General features: G+C 39.4%; 1 protein-coding gene across 3 annotated transcripts in view; it reads right to left on the bottom strand.

Moving 5' to 3' along the window:
- wasf1 (WASP family member 1) overlaps positions 1-17412 on the bottom strand; it is a 56565-nt gene extending 39153 nt beyond the window's left edge. For all 3 annotated transcript variants that reach the window (XM_020714907.3, XM_004083490.5, XM_011491620.4), the window contains exon 1: positions 17059-17412. The gene's annotated coding sequence lies outside the window, so the exon portion shown is untranslated. The remainder of the gene's footprint in view (positions 1-17058) is intronic.
- Between the last annotated feature and the right edge of the window lie 188 nt (positions 17413-17600).

The raw sequence follows: 17600 nt of genomic DNA, 5'->3' as shown, positions 1-17600 counted from the left end.
CTGAGAGTAATTTGATTTCCTAGTTGTGACAAGTTTAGTTAATGGTACTTTGAAAAATGATTCGATTTTAAGGCCTTTTGTCGACTGTAGCTCTACATGGAACAGCGAAAATGCTTACTTGTTTAAAGATGTTTAAAAACTAATGGAGTAGAATATTTTCAACTTTTTCGAACACATTTTCGTGATCCTCATCCACTCTTGCTGATATTGCCTTAAACTATATGACAGCATGAACAAACAAAATTTTAAAAATAGTTTTAATAGCAAAAAAGAACCCCAAAAACACAGTGCTTTAATGGTGGAGATTTCTTCTATTAAAATGTATCTTAAAGTAACAATCTGCTAGGTTTGATATAGACTGTAAGACAACACAAAAGGAAACATTTAAAAACTTAAAATAAAACGTGTTAATTTTTTTATACTTATTTGTTAATATCCCAACTTTAACCTCTTTCATCTACCCACTCCAATAAAAATTGGGTTATTGGTGTTTTTTAACATGCACTTGTAGTATTTTCTATTTACGGAGGAAAATTAACCTTTAAATTGTATTTATGATTATTTCTTTATTCAAATTTTTGTGATTTAGGAGCAGAAAAAAAATGCTGTTTGAAAAAGATTGTATTTGTGAAGTAGAAAATACGCTTGGTTATGGGTGATGGGAAGTGGGGGCTGGGTTGTTTCATGCTCACAACTGGGAGGCAAATTTCTAATGAACTACTGCCGCTCTGCAAAAACTACGTCCTAGAAAATGGCACAGTTTTTTTTTTATTTTGGCTAAAATGGCATAATCGTAATTAAAAAACCACTGGGAACACTTTTACAGTAGATCAAAAGATGATCAGAGAGGATCTTTAATGACTGATTTCATGAAATAGTTAGATGCAATCATCTCATGTGTTGATTCCCCATCTTTTGCATTTAGGTTTTCTGTTGTATATTTGTCAGGTCACTTTAGATGAAACACTGCTTCCTTGGATTTATACCCTGCTAGAATCTGGATCAGCCGGCGGCGGGTGCATGCATGTGCATTTTATGTCAGCTTCAATCAGGACTAAAGGCTGGACAGGGACGGTGAACATCTCCTGCTCTGACTGCAGCTGGGAGGTTCTGCTGCATAAAGACAGTGAAGATTGGTCTGTCCTTTAAAACTAACCGTCTCTGCTGTGAGGAAACTGAGGACAAAGGAGGCATTCCTGTTCCAAAATTTGAGCAAATAGTAGCATAGTCACCAAAAATCTCAGATAAAAACAGAAAAGCTACTAAATTTTCCACAATTCACCTTTTCAAACAAGAATCACTGAGGTCTGAGAAGCTACTAATTACAACATCACTGTCTGTGAGTTTTAACTCTTTATCAAAAGTTTGTTTTTAGCTGGGTGAACACAAATCAGTGAATTGTCATCCAAGACCCCCTTTCTGTTAAAAAAAATTGTATTTAAAACGCCAGAAAAATGTCCAAAGTAGAAATCATTGGTGAGTAATTTAAATAGACACCAGAGGACACAAAAAAATGTTTAACTTAAAAACATGGAGTGCTCGCCGATCACAGCTGATTTAGCCAGGAGCACCAAAATCTAGACACAATTGATGAATCTCTGCTCATTTGAGGGGGAGCGTCTTAATTGAGCAAAAAAAGATACACACTTCCAACTAATGTGTGAAATAACTCTTAAACTATTTAATTTTTATTAAATTTTGACTTTAAAAAGCCTAAAACAATGTTTTTTTTAAGTTAAATATCAAGTTTACACCATCGCAAAAAACTGCTTTAAAAACGCTAAACGTGTTATTCAACAGGTGTTTATATATAGCGCTGTACAATATAGAAACTTCAATTTACACTGTAGGGCAAATATCTTCAGCTATTAAACTTTCAGGACTTATAAACTGTTCCCACAGAAACAAAAGAATTAAAAGCGTAATAACTGATGTAAAACAATTAGAGGAAAGTTATTCCTTGCCAGCCCTGTTTAAATCTATGGAGAGTCCTTAAATCCTTTTCTTAATAATCAGAGCATCATGAAAGATGAAGCTTCTGTTTCATGAAAACAGTACAGAGTACTTGTCAGAATAGGGTCAGAAGACTTTTCATAATTGTGCTGTTTCCCAGAGCAGTCCCAGTCAACTAAATATTCATGGACATCTGTGTGGCAATGAGTTAAGTGTCTGAAGAACAAATAGTCACTGAGGTTTTTTACTTCTACTTAGCACAGAAGCCCAATAGTATGAATAATGAAAGGCTGCTGTTCAGACTTTAAATGCTCTACAGCTGCGCTTGTTTAGCCTAGGAGATAAATTGTATCGTAGAGGCTCCCAAGTTGTTCGTATTGGTTTAAAAGACATACACAAGAATTTAACGCAGTAAAAACCCCAACCCAAATTACTACCATAAAAAAACAAATATTTCCAAAGGCTGACTTGAGAAGCCAACTAGTTCAGACTATGAGCCAGAGGGAAGACTACAAAACAGAACATCCATATTACAGTGTCAGTAAAATGAATGACTCCTAAAAAGTGGATCTTATGATGTGTTAACAGAGGTTGACGTCCTTAAAATATGCATTGACAGATAATGGATCTGTTCATGATGTTAGTTTTAACTGTTCATCCAGTGGGGTTGCTGGAGCCTACCCATCTACTGTTGGGGAAAGAAGGGGGTTTGTCCGGGATAGCTCACCAATCCATCATACAGTCAAACTCACATTCACACCTAAGTAATAATTTTAGAGGAAACAATCAACCTAAGAAGTATTTTTTGGGATTTTGGGAGGAAAGTAAAAGGAAAGCAAGCAAATTCCACCCAAATGGGATCCAGCCAGGATTTGAACCAGGGCCTCTTCACTGAAAGTTAGCAGTGCAAACCACTTATCCAATTTGTAACCCCTGTTTTAATAATTGTACTCAAATTTAGTTTATGTTTTATTGGTAAAATCAATGTAAAAAGATCAAACTTACCAATGTTTAAGTAGTTAACAAATAATTTCAGTTTTACTGTGATAAGACCAGTCAACTTCTGCCCAACTGCCCTTTTTACTGTTCAAATTGTTGCAAAACAATTTGTTCTCATTGTTAATTGTGAGAAAACAGATTTCAAATGGTCAATAGAAACTTCAATTTTAAGTGCATGCCTTAATAAAGAAATCTGGTTCAACTGCAAACAGTGAGCTTGAAAGCTTGAATCCTAAAAAACTGTGAAAATTGTCAGGAAGGTGAAGATGGTGTGCAAAATTATACAAATAAGACCATCAAAGCACTAGCAGCAAATTTTTTGTTGTTGTTTTAATCAGTTTTGTTTAGTTTTAGACAATACTGGCCCCAAATGAGCAGCGATTGTTGCGATTACTGAGCAGCGATTGGTCCTCTGGAAGCTAAACACATTAAATTAAACAATTTTTTGGCATTCCCCGCTTAATCAAACCAGGTCTGATGAACTGCCTCAGTGTCAAAGTGTCTAAACTCCCAGTGGCCGTGTCTTCACTTGGTGTGCCACACAGGCCCTGAACCATAAAAGCCATAATTGTTGACCAGCTTAGTCTCAGCACAGAATCAACATGATAGTTATAGTCACTAGGTGAACTTGCTTGCTCCTGACAGACTTCTATAAAAAAAGAAGAAACAATATTTAAGGACTTGTGGGCCAATTAGCTAGAGGCTAGGGATGCTATGCAAACCTTTGTATTGTCTCCTTTGTTTGTGGTCCTCGTCATTGTGTGTCTGCATGAAAGATGGTTCTGGGAAAAGACTGAATGCTGCTCTGTGCAGTGATGGTCAATACAGATGCCCTTGCTTTGAGGAAGCCTCAAGCAGTGTCGGTTGGTGCAAGAAGACACCAAGTCCTGGCTGTTATTTAACCTTTTAACAAATACAAAACTTTCAAGTTATTTCTCAGCTTTTATTTTGGTAGGTCGGCTGTAAACTAAAAGCTCTATCGTGTGAGATTTCGTTTACTTTTTAAAAATCTCAGATTATACTCAACATACAGATAACGTTTTGCACAAAAAGAGACACTTTTTATGCACAAAAGCTGAATATAATAAATGGTGTCATAGCAGCAGTGGTTTGCTTCCATTCTCTGGGCATTTTTTCAAGCGTCACAACATACCTGCACATTAAAGGGTCAAGAGTTCATCTGCAGAGATTACTCAGCCTGCGTCTCGTGACCTGTTGCCAACTTGTCTTCCATCTCCTGCCCACGCTAGTCCCTTTGAACGCAGCTATTAAGGTTCCACTAAAAGGCATCAAAGCTTTTGAGCATTTGATGCATTTCAAAGTGAAAAATGGAGGTGGGAGGAAGACTTCAGGCAAGGCAAAAGGGGCAAATGAAGACAAAAAGAGGCCTCACAGCTTTATGAATAAACAATTATATCCAGACTATTTGGTGCACAATTTCATTTAAAATAAATAAAAATGTGTTAAAGGAACCCCAAAAATAAAAAGGCTGACAGCTCTTTACACCTTGGTCATATGGTCCCGTACGGGGGTTGACCCATACGGGTGATTCAGGTTTTTGGGTTGTCCAGATCTGTGGAAGGTCGTGGGAACGCAATTGTCTGGCAGTTCCTTTAGGACCACCTCAAGAGACATCATGAAAATGAAAGGTATTGTTGTGTGAGTGATAGGTGCATTGTAATTGCCTGCTCTTATGAAGTATGGTAGATTCTGTCATACGGTGCCCTCAAATCAACTCTTGTTGTTAAGGCGCGAGTACTAGCACCTTACTGACCCCGTGTGACGGCCGCGTGTATGGGATGTGCAGGTGATATGTGAGTGCCCATACGATGCCCATACAAACTACGCTATGATTGCTTTGTTTCCTAAGTTCTCAAAATCAGTGAGGAAGCCCACACTTATCACTTGAACAGTACTCATGGGCTACTAGTGGATTATATAGGATTAGGGGTTTCAAAAAAATAAAAATCCCTTACCTACCTACCAAAATTCCCCCTTACCTACCATTGGGTGTTGTATCAACTACTCCCTTCAGGCAGGAGGCTAAGGTCCATCAGGACCAGAACCTCAAGACACAAGAACAGTTTCTTTCCCTCTGCAGTCAGACTCATAAACACCTTTTAACTCCTACCCCCCTTTAAACTTCACTTCTATGTCCAGTCAGTCACCAGCCCACTACCTGCACCTTGATCATTCTCAGTTTTTGGCACTGTCTTGCACTACTACTATATTTATTTATTGTTCTGACCATTGTGTCATTTTAAATTTTGCTTACTGTTGTTCTTTTGTTTTATGTTGCACACTGGCACCGAAGTAAATTCCAATTCCGTGAAACTTCACTGTATATGGCAATAAACACTTCTTGAATCTTGAATGTCGCCTGCAGCATGCTGGTAAAAAAAATATGCATGAACATTTTTTTTCTACAGATTCACCAAGCAGTCTATGACCTTCATGTGGGCCACGTGCATACCCCATACAGATATACCCATTTTCCCCCTGCGGACAACATGTATCTGCCCATGAGGCTTAAGGTGTCTGCTTGCCTTCAGCTGCTTTATCTACACAGAGGATAGGTGCTGTGAATGCAAGTCTAGAAAATTATCCCAATAAATCTACAATGCAGTACCGTCCTGTCTCTAGACAGGGCAGGGAAGGTGACACTTGGGCAGCAAATGGAGACAAAACACCATTTAGTTTCTTTTTTTCCCCCAACTGACACAGCTTGAGAAGAAAGCAAACCCATTTTTTAAAAAGCCATTCACTTTGCTATTGTTGTCTGCATCTTTTTGCTTCTAATCAGCAGGCATATTTAAAGTCCCCCGTCCTTTTAGTGGTGAAGTGATTCTAAAGCGTGTGTGAACGAATGTGCGAGTAATCACAGAAAGGAGGGGAAGAATCCACAGCAGCTGCTATCTATTGCTCTCTCACAATTCCCTGTTATCTATCATGGCCAGGCAGACTTCAGCTTGTCTGTTGTTCCTTCTCATCACTTCACCCCTGAGAGAGTGAATTATATCAGAGTCATCGTGCCCTTGTCAATCACAGTCACGATTATGGCGTTCAACCACCGAGAGCTCTCTAAGTCCTCCTGAAGTGATACCGACATGAGCTCAACTTGTACACAGTCCACCTCTTTTCCCACACGGGAAACCTTCCATGTATTTCTGGGCACCGTTATAACTTTAGCCAACTCAAATGTATCTTAATGGGAATAAATTAACCATTTAGATTTTTTTTTTTCCAGCTTTTGAAGAGAAAATGATTGTTCTTAATATATTAGGCAAATATATTTATCACCTGGAGAACAATTTTTTCCCATCTTTTAGGAAAGGTTTTCTTTTAAAACCAAAATTTGGTCTGCAACAAGAAAAAACATAACAATTTACACCTTCCCCACCAAACATTGAGCAAATTAATGATCACATATCAAAACCAAAGTAAAACATCATTGTCAAAGCACTCACCACAATCTTATTGTTACACTTGTGATACTTTATTCTACACAAACAAGGTGTCGTGTGAGTGCTGGAAATCCCAAAAGTACCTTCAGTGTAACTAGTATCCATCCATCCATCCATCCATCCATCCATCCATCCATCCATCTAGATTTTATAGTGGCGCCAGATATTCAAATAATTGTGCATTGTGTGGTACAAGAACCATGTTTGGCATGGATGTACCTTTAGATCCCCTCTTTTAGAAAAACACATTAGTCACAAGAAAATCCAAGATATTAAAATATATTTAAATTAAATTTAATATGAATATAATAATAGTATTCTGTAAGTATCCCTCAAGTTTAAAGACTGCAATTTGTGCATGAGCAACCCATATCTTTGAGACTGGGGAAAGTAGACATTGAATCTTTTTGTCTCGTTTTAGTGTTAGGCCACCATTTTGGGATTTTATCGTGCTTTATTGAAAGAGGGGATCCTAAGGTACATTAGTGCCAAATTTGGTGCTTGTACCACAAAATGTATATTTTGTCTGAAATATTAACCTAAGCTGTACCTGCTTTGTGATGATTATTTTTAGCACAGTACAAAAGATTTTTGTTTTAATTGCTCAACCACATCTCAGGTTATTTTAGACAAAATATTTTATTTTCTAACTTGATTTGGTTTAAGGAATGCATTTGTTTAGACTCAATTTGTAACTATGTATTCAAGCGTTTTGCCTTCTATTACTTGTTTTATCCTGCACAATTTCCAACGCTGCCTCTCAAATCTATTAGCTCTAGTGTTTTTGCTAGTTAAGTTGCCACTGGCGTTTTTTAAAACCATATACAAACGCAGGCTCACTGTGTGACCTTATCCAACAGTTGACAGTGGACCCGTGTGGTGTTCGGTTTACTGTTTAGCTGGAGCCTGATGGCTTTCCTTTAAGCAGCATATGCCACGTTTGCTTAACTCCAAACATTATCCTGGCATTTAACCAGCTCTAGGCCCGATTACGCACACATTTGAGACCAATTCTCAGAGCAAGACATTTGGCTTTTTATTTCCTCTGCCACTGTGAGCAGCACATAAATGGAGAAATTTGAGGGGAAAAATAGTTTCGTAAGTCTTCACCTGTAATTACAGAACTTTCTTTTCTGGTACTGCTTTTCTTTGTGCAATAGGAACTTAAGTGGCTTCGATTGTCAATCTATAGCCATATTACAGATGATCACAGGTTAGCTAATTTTGTGCAGCACTGTCTGCATTTTTTTTCACTGCGGCACTGTTAAACTCAAATTCCCACCTAATTTAAAAGGCTTACAAAGGAACCTTGAAAATAAGATATTGACCATGTGGAGTAAACATTTTTTCCCGTAGAAAAAATAATGTGGAACATTTGGGGATTTTTTTATCTTTTGCAGTAAGTTATTAAAAGTGCCATTGGAAGACCATGCATATACGTATGCAAAGCTAAATACTACAGTACTTTGTGGCTGATGAAGGTTGGTTTTTTACTTTCCAACTTGTCTTTCACATCAAACCAAAGACTTTGGTCATAGTTCTAGACCTGTGTGTTGTTTTTTTCCATGCTAAGTGAGAGTTAGGCTCATCTGTACCCAGGAAATGTCAAGGTTCGTAAATAGAAAGCATGTATATCTAGGTCAAAAGGACATTGGTTCTCGGTTATAGCTGGAACCTCCTCTGTGATCTGGTATGCAATGACTCATTTCCACTCATTCTCCGTGTTACAGTCGTGTCAGCAGTGCTCGCATAAAAATGTATCTCGATGGACATGCGAGATCTCATGCATGATGTGCAACAGACACTGCTGTGATGCACCACTGAGGCAGATCAGTAGCACGCAGACAATGCCACTGGACACCATCACACTCAAGCCATATGACTAATTTTAGGGGGAAACATATAGTATTCCCTTGTCTTACATAAGGCTGACACTCAAACAGCAACTGTGGGCATGTGTCTGTAAAAGAAAGATGGTTATGTAAAGGATTGCAGTGGCTGACTAAGTTAGTTTGCTATGACAGAAGCACTGATTTTATTTGAAGTATTTTAAGAGAAATCTGATGTCAGCAAACGCAGCGCAAACAAGTAGAAATGGTCTTACCTAAATTATGGTATTTAAAAAAGAAAAAGTCTCCAGAAAAAGATGTGCTCATTTGCGAACATTTTAAAATTGAAGTAGAACTCAGATAATGCAGATGAGCCAACGGGTATGCTTCCGGTTTCTGCTTGCAGAAACCGGATGGATAATTGATGGCAGAGTGTGACAAGGAAAGCTATAAAAAGTCGACTGCATCAAAGCATACGCCGCATACTTTTAGAAATCTGAAAATTGTCCTATCATTTTTGTATTAACAAAAAGCAAAGCTCTCAATTTACCGGTCGATCTTCGTTCCAATACTCACCTATGGTCATGAGCAATGGGTCATGACCGAAAGATCGAGGTCCCGAATACAAGCAGCTGAAATTTGCTTCCTCCGTAGGGTGGCTGGGCGCTCCCTTAGAGATAGGGTGAGACGCTCGGTCATTCGCGGAGAGTTTGGAGTAGAACCGCTTCTCCTCCACATTGAAAGGAGCCAGTCGAGGTGGCTCAGGCATCTAGTCCGGATGCCTCCTGGACGCCTCCCTGGAGAGGTGTTCCGGGCATGTCCCACTGGGCGAAGGCCCCGGGGAAGACCCAGGACACGCTGGAGAGACTACGTCTCTCGGCTGCCCTGGGAACGCCTCGGGGTTCCCCCAGAGGAGCTGGAGGAAGTGGCTGAGGCGAGGGAAGTCTGGGCATCTCTGCTTAGTCTGCTGCCCCGGCGACCCGGTCCCGGATAAGTGGAGGAAGACGGATGGATGGATTTTGTCATTTTCCCGCTAAAATCCAGACAATTAAATAAATGAGGCTGAAGGCCTTAGACATGCTACAATTTTCGCCACATCTGTTTCTTTGAACTGTTCCTAAAACAGCATCCATGCGGCTTTTCATCGAAACCTATTTACTGTTTATACGTTTCTGTCACCTGTAATAAAATCCTGACCTTCACAGGACCCCGCCCTGCAAAACAGCTACCTATAAATATTAAACGGGAAATCAAGTTGCTTGTAAAACATAAAGCTACTTACGCACCAAGAATGTGATGCATGTTCAAGAACGTGCTAAATGCAGGTTCTTGATTCTTGCTCAAGGCCTTTGCATTAACAGATCTATTCCAATTTCTACCATGGTCCGGGTGAATACTCGATTCTTATTGGCTGCTGGATGTACATTAAAAAGTGATATACCACAGGATAACCGCACGGTGAAAAAAGAAGTTCCGGTCAGCTAGCTTAAATGTTTTGTGTCACTGTCGGCTTCTTTAAAACAACATTTTGCTTCATCATCTGGACAAAAACAAGTGGTAAGAGGTGAACGTTTTCTCTGAACTGATGCTTTATTCAACCCATCGGAAAGATCAACATATATATATATATCGCAGAATCTTGACTGCAGCGGTGGTGCTGCGCGACGCGGACGATTTGTTATGTAACAAAAACAAGAATTACGGACTAAAAACTGGTTACTATTTATTTCTTTTGTAAGTGACCATAGTATGTGCGGGTTAATGGCCTTCCAACTATGCATTATCACTTTTTAACGCACTTTGTAGAAGCAACCAACCGACTCAGGCTTCCACGCCGTGCATTAAAAAGTGATAATGCATGCTTCGTCAGCCATTAACCCTTACATATGAAAGACTTAGTGTCGTATAATTCCAGTCAGGCACAAACCACAATCATGTACTTCTCCTTCATGTTCAGTTTTCAAACGGTTGGCACTTCGAAAAGGATGCTCCCTATAAGTCACTACCAAATCAGAGTCTCTGATTGGTCACAGTTTATATGGTTTAACACTTGATGCATGTTCAATGGACGCCAGTGGAGCCTGGGAACAGACTCAAAAACAAGTATGGCCATGCATGAATTTGAACACGGAAGTCTGAAACACGTATGCACACACTTTTACACTGACTTTTTTTTGGAAGTGGCTTTTTGTACGCACGTTTCCGACCCCAGTGTAAAGGTAGCATAAAACTTTACAGTGTTTTCTATTTAATGTTCCCGAAAAAATTCAGACAAAAGAAATATGAGCTGTAAGTGCCACTTACACTCCATAACCTCTACTGGACAAATCAGAAAAATCTTGTATTCTAGTCTCATGCATATATATGCAAATCAGAGCTGGACTTTTGCTGATAAGTTAAGTTACCTTACCAGCTACTAGCTACACAGAATGAGCGTCTACAGATAGACAAAGAGAGTGTAACATCATCAAACAAACTCAAGAACAAGCTTAAGAGCTAAAATCAATCAAAAAGCCACGTCTGTCTCTGTTTGTGTCTAGCTTTAATCTTAAACTTAAAAAAGGTAAAATAAACATTCAAACTTAGCTCTGCTGTGTTAGAAATCTTACTTTAAACTAGACTACCGGTATATATTTTTTTGCAAGCCACCTACAGTAGTTACCAGCTGACTGTTCAATCTGCTTCGAACAGTAAGTCAAAGTGTTACCGCTGACTAATCATAATGACTGTCATGTTGCGTTCCATTGACGTCAGTAAACACACATGATATTTTAAAAATGGGAACCTTAAATTTCCCCCTAACTTTAAGAAAAATGTCTCAACTGTAAAGAACAATTGAAAAACAATATAAAAACATTTTCATTGAAGTCATTTATAAGAAAAGCCTTTTAAGTGTTTCTGGTAACGATGATTCTTTGAGGATATTTTTCTTCAAGTTGATAACATCGGTTCTTGTTACTGTAGTTCAAAAAGTACAAGTGACAGTCCAATAACATGGGGAAAAAATGGAAAAGGATGCTTTTAATCAGCTTCAGACAACCACTGAGTGGTGGTCACACCAATATCAACTAAAACAGCGACATCGTCTATTGTTTGTACTTTTCTATTACACCTAACTTGCTGGTCTCAAGCAAGTGGCAAACATCTCTGCTGTTTGTCACCTTATCGAGCAAGTCTAAACCTATTCCTGTAGAATAATGGAGCAGTGACTAATGCCTGAATACTATAAATTCAGCAGAATAATGAAGTCATACTTGTTACACAGCTCATGCTGTAAAAGCTGCTCGTATTATCTTTTTAACACTTTTCTTTACTCATATTCTTGTTCCTTTTTTTCGATTTTCATTGCTTTTGTTGATCTTTTAAATAGAAAGTTATGACAAAAATGAATATATACTCATAAATTGTCATACATAATGTAGTTGGCACTTCTCCTATTCTAAAGACTATAAGGTCTCAAGCCTTTACTCTCTTACTGAGCACTAGGAGGGACACAACATAGGGAGAAGAAGACATGCAAATCCTGATTAACATTCAGTGCGTCTGTAATTGAATGGAGGCATCCCAAGTAATGGCCAGAGGGAGTCAAGCTGTGGATGTGATAAACAAGCCTCACTTCGCAGTTTTCGAGGCTCCATCATTCAAGAGACATAAACATAATGAGCATGGCATCAACTTAATAAGAATTGCTAAGTGAAATAAGCAGTGGAGGAAGAAAGAAAGCAAGGGAAAGAACAGGTATGACATTTTTCCAAATCAGGTGGTGACTTTAACTTTGCTTAACTTTGAATATCCAAATAAATGAATGTTCCTCGACTGGTGGTTGGAGTAGGAAGCATTTCGAGCTTGTTAAAAAAAGGGAGACGATGCATCACAAAGGAATCATTTAAAACGTGGGGAAAAGGAACATAGCTCCATAAACATCTGTTGTCAACTATTTCTTGAAAGGACTCCAGTTTGCCCCAAGAGCAAATCAAGGCCGAGCTATTGTTGAAGAGTGGGCTACATTTACCATCCAAAGTGTGTGTGGCACCAGGGGAGCGGCCTCTGTCAGGTGACGGAGAAAGAACAAGGGCCAAACCCAGAAAAAGTGAATCATCCAAGGAGTTTTGGCATGAGTCTTTACTAAATTAGACCTTTATTTATTTTAAATAAAGTAATTATAATAGCATTATGTCAGGAAAACCACTTAACTGTGTTCAGTTTCCTTTGTTTTGTAGATCATTAATAAAAAATAAAAATAAATCGCTTATACTTTTTTTTCTTTTTTTAAACTAAGCCAAACAGGTCTGTTTAGTATCGAGTTACAAGCTACAAAAAAGGATTGAAATTTGATTTTAGAGGCTAATCCTCCAAACAAACAGTTCTTAAAGCTGCAGTGTTTGGTGCAAAAAGAAAGACTCCAGGAATCTGATCTGGCCTCCGAACAAACCCCCGCATGACATCACAGTCACACCGTCCATCTTTCATTCACTTTGCAGCATTCAGTCTGAAATGAAGAGGGGGGGGCCAAAACTTTTTAAAGCTGGTACATTTTTGCTATGGACAGCACTCGCTGGCTTTGGTTGTTAAGGCATTTAAGTTCTTCTCTTAAGCAAAAAAAAAAAACATGCATCTGTGGGTAGAGCTGCAGACTGAGATCATGGCCCTCTTCATGCTGCAGCAAAGAGACATGAAGAGGATTTCTTTTAAGCTGTAAAGAAACTACCAATACTTTCTGCAACTCATTTGAGACTAAAGTGATGCAAACAGTGCTTGAACTGTGGCCTTGCTTGTTAGCTGCAAGAGTACAGCAAACAAGTACTGAGGAAAAATATGTACAAAATAAGATAGAGGACAGAGAATATTGCTGTGACATTAAGTCCTGGGTGTATGAAAGAAAATACAATACGTTGGGCAGAACTTGTGACATTTGTACTATTTCCCTTCTGACAGTAAAAAGGACTTTCACATTTAACTAGTCAGTTCATGTGGAGGACCTGTTAGCACCCCCAGGGTCCAACATTACCCCCAGGTAAAAGAACAAAATGTTGAAGAGGCACAGATGAAATAGTGTTTGTAAGAGGTGAAAATCCAAATACATCTCAGAAAAAAAAAGGGGATGAAAACATTAGAATTAGAAAAAGTCACAAAAGTTTCTAGATTTTCCTTGCCTTTTTTTATTTATGTATTTATTTTTAGTATTAGTATAAAGTATACAACTTTATTCAAACTGACTGTATGTAAAAACTGGACTGAGTAAGCGAGAAGTTAAAAAACACGACTTGCTTCTGGCTCAAACAAAATGACAACAAAGAGTTTACGTGAAGGCACGGATTTGCCTGTCTTGGGCTTCTGCATTCAATACTCTCGCGTTCACACGCTGCTATGCAAGTTTTTAAGTCTTTCTGTTTGGAATGCCAGGGGGGAGGGGTCACTCAGTCCAGTTCTCATATACAGTCAATACATACACCAAATATTGGGTAGGTGGTTGAATCAAAAGTATTTAGTGTAGCTCTTTCTGTTACAGTTAAGGGCTGGCCACAGGAAAAATTGCTGTTTTACTAATTAATCTCCAAAACTATCTTCTGTAATTAAGATATATAGAGTTGAAACGTGTCAATATGAGAACAAATCTTTTTGGAGTTGTGAAAAGCTACTTAAACATAAAAAGAAGCCGGATAAAAACAAACCAGGGGGAATAGAGAAGCTACAACTGTTGAATCTTGGGTGGTGAAGTCAATGGTAGTAAAACACAAGGAGCACCAGTCAGCAGAGTAAACTGTGCCCTGGTGTCTTGGTGTCATACCAGTTCAGGCAGCGGACAGAAGCAGTATTATAGAGCAGTGGGTCTGGCCAAGAGAAGGAACAATAGGTCCTGTGTGCCGGACCCTCGGGAGCATCACAACAGCTGGAAGATAGGAGATCTGTTTGTGGCTCCACTAAAAGGCAGGCAAACAGGAACCACTCGTTGCGCACACAAATTAATTTCTACCCTGACTTTCCCGAAATCCCTCGCCCACCTGCTCATTTTCATCATTTTTTCTCTCTCTTTTATTCCTCTCGTCCGTGCCCCAACATCGTGGGCTGTTATTCTGTTCCCACTATCACCCTACTGAATCTCTAAGGGGAAAGACAAAAGGGAGAGATACTGTTCTTGTTAGCAAGAAAGAAAAGAGAGGCTGGCAAAGAACCAAAGCCATGTCAACAAAGAGCAGAGGTTGAAAGCTTCAGCAGAAGCCACGCCAAAAAACGACTTTCTCACACTAAAAACTATGAGCAGTGTCAAATATGCAGGAGCAAAAACTAAAAGTGGATATGCCGTATTTTCAGGAGTATAGGTCGTCCCAGAGTATAAATCCCAGCAGCAAGAAAAAAAAAGCATTAAAAAAAACACAAGTCGTACATTTTGGAGAAAATCTATACACTTTTGAACAAATCTAACAAGCCCGGTCAAATGCATTTCATACATCAAATGTGATGGAGACGCTACAGTCAAGTTTTTAGCCTCATCGCTACATGGAAGCATTGATTGTACAGTATATCTGGGTTATAACCAGTTCAGTGGCCTTGTGGTTAGAGTGTCCGCCCTGTAACTGGAAGGTTCAAACCCAAGCCGAGTCATACCAAAGACTTTAAAAATGGAACCCATTAAGGGACACATTAAGGGGTTGGATTGGGGGGTTAAGCCACCTTCCCGAGTCTGCAGCTCATTGCTCCCCCTGAGGATGGGTCAAATGCGGAGAACCTAGGTGTGACAGATAGTTTAACTTTAGAATCCACAAAAGACACAGATAATATTGAGAGGTCAGGTCTTCATGGGATCATTCTGTTTCGGGTTTTTTTCTACGCCGATCTTTACGTTCTACCGCAGGAACCAGAATTATGGCACTTTCAGCAATACTTCCATGTCTCTGTAACCCAGTCTGATGACTTGCTTGCAGTCCCGCAAAAAAATTTCCACTAATGTCTTCATGCCATTAAATAATATATCATAAAGGTCAGGAAGAGAACAATCAGATTCTCCTCCATTTCTGTTTTGGACTGTGTTTATTCTTCGCTGTTGCTGTCAGTAGCAAATACTGTTACACACCTATAGTGTGTGTATCTCTCAATGTTATCCTATAGTGTGTGTATCATACACACAATCGGTTGTTTGTGGAAAAACAACAAATATATGAGCCTATATTTATATTTTAAAAATTGCATATTAGTCGCTCCTGAGTATGAGTTTCACCCCTGGCCAAACTTAGCAATAGATTGTGACTTATACTTCGAAAATACTGTATGCCACACTCTGCTTGCATCTACACCCCACATGCTGTACACAACAAGAAAATATGGATATATAGACATTTTTCATGAAACCTTGACGGTACCTGCAAATGGGGCAGTTGGGTGCATGAGGCTGTGCGTGTACTGTATTGATTATGCATCAAAGAGTTGATGTCACAGCGCAGCAAATCCACACTACAACATCTATGAGTAAATCCACAGAGAGCTGAGAGGGAACAATCACGTCTACTGCAAACATCTGCAACAATTTCAAAACCCGGCAGTCCGTTCTGCGCACATGCATGATTCCTCTATGGAAATAAGAGATCTAGGTTATCCAGTAGTAGTCCGAGGCACTTTCACATTCAGTAGCCACTGTAGTTCTTGAATAATGCATCACTTAAACTGACATTATTTGATTAAATGCAAGTGCAGTAGGTTTATTCATCCAATTCTGGGGAATTCGCTGCATTTTAAGGATTTATTCTATTGGAAAAGTGATCTAAACTAAGCTGTTAAATGATTTAGATGAGAGAAAGAGATGAATTTTTAAATATCAGGAGGACGATTGGCTAATCATCACTGGTCTCTGCTTCCAACACTCAAAAATCCAGCGGCGTAAGCACAAGGACCAGCAGTGTGGGAACATTACGAGCTCTGCAGCCAATGCCTCAAGAGATGATTCATTCTACATCAGTCATACATTTAAAACAACACGGACAACCTTTAATAATATACTGCACATCACACAGGTGTTTAAAAAGGACTCACATCCCGAAATTTGCATGCAATACACATTTAAGAAAAAAAATCTATGAATGGGATCCATAAGAAATGCCACATATGACATAATACAATGCAGAGATCTTCAAACTGTCGTGTAAAGCTGTGTAAAAACATTGTTCCTCGGCCATTGGTGTTGCACCAAGGTTTCAAATTTCACAAACCATAATTTTCACCACAATCTACCATCCCCCGCCCCCCCACGACAGTGTACAAACCGAGCTGCCTGGACTGGAACAGTCCCCAGCCCCCAAGTCAGTGCGCTCTAGGAGGGGGGGGGGGGGGGGGGGGGGTCATTACCACACTGTACTAAACTGAAACTCTGATATCCCTTTCCCCGTGAACACACCACAGATGGGGGGAATAAAGGATCATTTATGGGGCTTTGCAAATATTTGCTTCCCCCCCCCCCCCCCCCCCCCCTCGAATGATATCCTCAGACTCTGCAGCAGGAGCCCTTGCAGATGTGGAGTTATCCCATCAAAAAAGTGCCCTTTTACTGGTAAATACGCATGATCACGCGTGTACTTTTTAAGAATAATCCACATCTGACCACTCTGCATTACAGTCACCTGTGTGCTGAGTTGACGTGAGTCAGTGATGGCCAGGCAGTGTTGAATTACCGTTATTGCCAAGAAGACAGCCCCGGTTTACGCTCTACAACATGGTGACTGACTCTGCTTCTAACTTGCTGGAATTAAATACATTTTAAGTCCGTTTGTCAGTTAAAAAAAAGAAAGAAAAAAAATGAAGTCACAATAAAGCCACGATGCTACCTCAAAATGATCCTTAAAATCCCGCTGATTTTCTTCCCATCTTCACCAAGAAGCAAAGCGTGCCGCCGTGTCCAAGAATTTAAATCCCCGTGTTACATCCATGGTTGTGCCGTCTCTCATATCCAATGCTCTCCTGCTGGAAGAGGCGGCGGCGAAGAAGGATCCAGCTGCATTTTTTAAGGGATTTTCCGGCTGGAATTCGGCGCAACTACAGGGAAATCGTGCTAATCTAAAACAGCGTCAGGTTTTATAACATCAAAACATTACCTTAATTTAAAAACTTTTAGTTTTTGTTGTTTATTCGAGGTTACGACCGTGATGTGGCATTCATTGAGGAGAAAACGCCCCCGTTTCGGTCTTGTAATGGTATGAGCCACTCCATTGTTGAGGAGTGAGAAACCGTCTGTAACTGGGAGTGCGCCAGAAAAGTTGTTAAAAACAGAAACCTAAAAAATAAAATATAGATTTTAAAAATAGTTATAATGTTGTGCATATTTGAAATAAATTCTTAGAATGTGTTTTGTTCATAAAAGTATAAATTA

The sequence above is a fragment of the Oryzias latipes genome, chromosome 24 (genome assembly GCF_053564925.1).
Source record: "Oryzias latipes strain Hd-rR chromosome 24, Olatipes_Hd-rR_3.1".
Lineage (NCBI taxonomy): Eukaryota > Metazoa > Chordata > Actinopteri > Beloniformes > Adrianichthyidae > Oryzias > Oryzias latipes.
The sequence above is the reverse complement of the archived record's forward strand: the minus strand, read 5'-3'. Positions and strand labels throughout refer to the sequence as shown.